Source organism: Engraulis encrasicolus, chromosome 7 (assembly GCF_034702125.1).
Source record: "Engraulis encrasicolus isolate BLACKSEA-1 chromosome 7, IST_EnEncr_1.0, whole genome shotgun sequence".
In the NCBI taxonomy this organism is placed as follows: Eukaryota; Metazoa; Chordata; class Actinopteri; order Clupeiformes; family Engraulidae; genus Engraulis; species Engraulis encrasicolus.
The window spans coordinates 30,309,137-30,314,547 of record NC_085863.1 but is presented as its reverse complement, the minus strand read 5'-3'; positions in this window follow the sequence as shown (position 1 = coordinate 30,314,547).

Sequence of the window (5,411 nt, the reverse complement as noted above, 5' to 3'; positions counted from 1 at the left end):
TCTCTGTCCACAGTATGGGGCTCCGGCTCCCAAAGCGCCCGTTTTATCCCCCAAAAAACCAACCCCTGCAAGCACAAGCCCACCAAGCCCCTGGCTCCTCAAGTAAGGAGGTGGGAGGGATGCAGGGGATTGAGACGTGTGTAGTAGTGTAGGTGGTGTGTGTGTGTGTGTGTGTGTGTGTGTGTGTGTGTGTGTGTGTGTGTGTGTGTGTGTGTGTGTGTGTGTGTGTGTGTGTGTGTGTGTGTGTGTGTGTGTGTGTCTGTGTGTGTCTGTGTGTGTCTGTGTGTCTCTGTGTGTCTCTGTGTGCTTGTGTGTGTGGTTGTGCATGCTTTTGTGTGTGTGTGTGTGTGTGTGTGTGTGTGTGTGTGTGTGTGTGTGTGTGTGTGTGTGTGTGTGTGTGTGTGTGTGTGTGTGTGTGTGTGTGTGTGTGCATGCTTTTGTGTGTGTGTGTGTGTGTGTGTGTGTGTGTGTGTGTGTGTGTGTGTGTGTGTGTGTGTGTGTGTGTGTGTGTGTGTGTGTGTGTGTTTGTTGGGGGTGGGGGGATTGTAAGGGGGAGGGGGTAAAGGAGGTGGAAATGAGAGGAAAAAATGAAGGAGAGGATATGGGACACTACGTAATTAGGAGAGCGGACACACTTGGTTCAATGGACCACTTCACTGTTATTTCTCTTTCCCCACCACCACCATCACCAACAACACCACCCCACCCCATACAGTCCACCACGCCCCCCTATGGCTGGAGTGGCTGCTCTTATTTGGGTCAGTCCTGCCAACAGCACAGAACAGGGGTGGCTGCCAGCTAAGAGAGAGAGAGAGAGAGAGAGAGAGAGAGAGAGAGAGAGAGAGAGAGAGAGAGAGAGAGAGAGAGAGAACAAGCAAAGCAAAGAGAGAGAGAGAGAGGTAGAGAGAGTAGAGTGGAGAGAGAGAGAGAGAGAGAGAGAGAGAGAGAGAGAGAGAGAGAGAGAGAGAGAGAGAGAGAGAGAGAGAGAGAGAGAGAGAGAGAGAGAGAGAGAGAGAGGAGAGATGGACAGAGGTGGGGTGAGTGAGATACAGAGAAGGGTCTGTTCCCTTCTCCCATTTTTGACACAACAGATATTCCCAAGGATTCCAGGAGAATCACAAGTTTTATGGTGCTTTTGAGTCGTGTAAAGCAAGATAGGCCAAAGCCAAATAAGATAAGAGTATTACTGCTATTTTTTACAACGCTTTAACAACAAATATGAAATACATATTTTCAACATTTATCCAGAGTACACAAAACACTACATACTTCGAGCCTGTTTAGTGTTTTGACTCCAGTTTTCTTCGCCCGAAGGGGAAAGTGTTTTTGGCTGTGGGCCATTTGACCGTGCCGTTGTTGTTAGTGAAGAATAAGATCCTGAGGAAACCATGAAGTCATATCAGCAATCTGGAGAGAGAGAGAGAGAGAGAGAGAGAGAGAGAGAGAGAGAGGCAGTGATGGAGAGTGGTCGAGGGACAGAGAGAGAGAGGTGTATGTGGTGTATATGGGGTAGGGGGAGAAATAGGTAAGGCAGAGAGAGGTGGGGGTGCATAGGGGGTACGGGCAGAGGCGCATCTTGCCACCAGGCAAGGCAGGCAGCCACTTAGGGCCCCCAAGCCCCCAGATAGTGGATAACAGCCCACACTTTACCACAGTAGTGGCGATTTTGGTTCAAATGTTCATTATTTTGCATTTTCGCTTGGGTCCCCACCTGACCCAAGAATCGCCTCTGGGTACGGGGAGAAATAGGTAAGGCAGCGAGAGTGGAAGAGAGACTGAGAAAGAAAGAAAGAAAGAAAGAAAGAAAGAAAGAAAGAAAGAAAGAAAGAAAGAATGAAAGCAAGAGAAGAAACAAAGAGAGAGAGAGAAAAAAAACATAACAAAAATTGAAACCCCAACCGTGTTGATGTGTTTTAATTTCTAAGACATGGTGGAAGACACGGACACAGGGTGGTGTGCTGTGCCTTTTAATCTTGGCCCTTGCTTCACTCGTCATTAGGAGACGCTGTGATCAGTGGGGGAAGCCTGACGGTGCAAACTAAGTGGAGGAAACGCAAGAGGACTTCATACTGGAGGAGGAGGAGGAGGAAAAGGAGGAGGAGGAGGAGGAGGAGGAAGGGGAGGAGAAGGAGGAAGTGTTTGTGTGTTTTCCTATACGAAGCAATTAGTAAGACATCTGTCACCTGGACACAAACACCTGGTCTCTAACACTGTAGCAATGGTGGTACACTATAAAAAATAAGTAGTAGCACTTTACAGCAAGACATAAATTGTATTTTGAGCTGAAAATTGAAAAAATTTGAATCATTTATAACTTTTTGTACTTTGTGGACTGTATTATACTCTGTCATCCATCACATCCTTTTCAGAGCTATTGTTATAACCAATGACGTGTGTTATTTATAGAGGTCAGTGGTTATAACTTTATTGTCACCACAGTGATACGCTACTGTAATGATCTAGCCTCTGTATTGTCATAGCAGTGTTGTTATTATGTATTGGAGTGAATAGGCCCATGGGCGATGGGCAATGGAGTAAGAGACTACTGTACTTACAAGAGATGCACCGGATCCTGATTTCTAGGATCCTGCCGGATACCGGATCCACTGCTTAAGATCCTGCTGGATCCGGAACCGGATACCGGAACCTACGAAAGGGTTGAAACACATAGCCAACTCGCACACGTGGGCCCTTTTTATTACGTTGGCGCAAACTATTTTTAAGACTCATTGGCTTACTGCCACACTGCCTTCAACGGACGCTTCCGAAGGACTTTCACTCCATGCAGCGATTGGGGTTGTGAAAGACTGACTGAAAAGCCTAGGCTGAGTAAAAAGTAGAGATGCCCCAGATCCTGATTTTTAGGTAGCTGCCTGATACCGGATCCACTGCTTAAGATCCTGCTGGATCCGGATAGTCTGAAAAACCCTATTATCCTGCCGGATCTGGAACCGGATCTTGGATCCTGTACATCTCTAGTACTTACAAGGCATTACAAGGCATTGGCTGATGCAGCAATGGAGGAAACGCAGGAGTTAACGCCGGCGGACTCCACTGTAGCCCTCGTCTGGGAGGAGGAGGAAGTGTTTGAGTGTTTTCCTATACGGAGCGATTAGCAAGACATATATCACCTGGACATTCCTAACACTAGTGCACTATGGTTGTAATTTACAGTCAGACCTACTATACCGGGAGTTATGCTTTGAACATTATGTTTTCTGCTTAGTCTTCTTTGAAGCATTGATAGCATTTAATAGCCTTTTGTGCTTTTGTATTGAACTTAACTTAACCAACACACTCAGTCACAGTAATTTGACTCCTCTGTTACAGAAGAACTGGATATGTATGTAATGCATCACTAAAATGCTACTCTCTTAACTCATTAACGTGAGGCATTGGCTGATGGTGCTGAATTGACTCTTAGTGGCTTTGTGGGTTGTAAAGGCACATCTCTACCGTAAGAACATGCAGTTTGTTATTATGCTTTTTGGATGTACAACATTGTGCTATAACAAAAACAGTGCAATGAAGAATCTGCAGATATGATTTAGAATGATCTCGACTGGCACTAACAAGAAGCCTAATTCATGGGCTGTGACTGTGAGGGACAGACATTTGCGAGCATGTGTATTCGAGGAACACACGCATACAACCTCCGCCCCTCTCCAACACGCATGCAGGCATGCATGCAGGTACGCAAGCTCGCACGCACACATGCACGCACACATACTACCTACAGTAATTGGTGCATTGCTAGGTTGTCCACTCTCAGTCAAAGTATGGCATTTACAGTATAGATGTTGGGGTGTGTGTGTGTGTGTGTGTGTGTGTGTGTGTGGGTGGGTGGGTGGTTGACGTGGGCTGGGGGGGTCCAGCATTTTCTTGGAGCATGACCATGTTTCTTTCTCCTCCCTCCCCCCTACACCCCTCCCTCCGAGCTTTGTTTTAAACCTTGATTGTCTCGAGCTCCATGTTTGGATTACATACCACTGCCAAGCGTCTGCGCTAGTGTGCAAGTGGGAACGCGGCCTTTTTTCATGTTTCAGAGTCATTGGCAGACACACAGATGAGGTCATTTATCCATTGATAGAACTGCTTCAAAATGGATATAAATCCTTGGTGCTGCACACAAGTGCACAATTACGCACACTCGCACACACGCACACACACGCACGCACGCACACACGCACACGTGCGCTCTCTCTCTCTCTCACACACACACACACACACACACACACACACACACACACACACACACACACACACACACACACACACACACACACACACACACACACACACACACACACACACACACACACACACACACACACACACACAAACTGAAACTTGGCTGTGCATTTGTGTGTGTGTGTATGTCTATGTGTCTGTGTGCGTGCATGTGTGTGTGTAGTTTCTCCATTTCTTCATAAACTCAGGTAAAAACAACTCTCACTACGTGCACAAAAAGTTAAAACGGGCATTCCGCAGGGTTCGGTATTGGGACCGATACTCTTCAGTATGTTCATAAATGATCTCCCTGACTCCTGTCCAGACGCAGGTTTTCAAATGTATGCAGACGATGCTGTTTTATATGCTTATGGTAAAACAGCGGCTGCAGTCTCGCAAAAATTAAATGAACAACTGGAGACTGTAGCTCACTGGCTGAACAGGTCATGTCTAGCACTCAATGTAAGTAAAACAGTGTCAATGTGTTTTTCCTCTGGGAGGTGCACCACGTCCACAATCTTAAACATTAGTATCCTTGACAAACCAATAAATCAGGTTACAGAGGTTAAATACCTTGGCCTAATATTGGATGAACATCTTAGATTTGATAAACATATACAGAAGATCAGCAAAACAGTTAGACTGAACTTATGCACTTTTAGACTAATTAGAGATTGTTTATCATTTGAAGCAGCAAATATATATCTGCATTCAATGATTCTCTCTCACCTTGGCTACTGTATAACTGCATGGTCACAGGCAGGTCTCACAGCAACAAGACCACTGGAGAGACTGTACAATCGTGCTTTAAAAATTCTAGCTAAAAGGCCAATTAGAGCTCATCACTGCGATGTTCAGCGGGATCTGAACATGATGAGCTTTGATAATTATATTGCTTTGTCAAATATCAACCTGATATATAAATGCCTGCATGGTCAAGCCCCTCAAGTGCTCTGTGACCTAACCCAACCTATACAGGCAGATGGGAGGTCTACCAGGGGGGCTGTAGCAGGGAACTGTAGAATACCCCACCGTAAAACATCCTTTGGTCAGTCCTCGTTTTTAATTAAAGGTCTTAATTTATGGAATAATTTGCCCCCAGAATTCAAGGCCAATCACAGTCATAGGTCGTTCAGATGTCAGATGAAGGAATTTCTAAAAAACAACCAGATATGTAATCA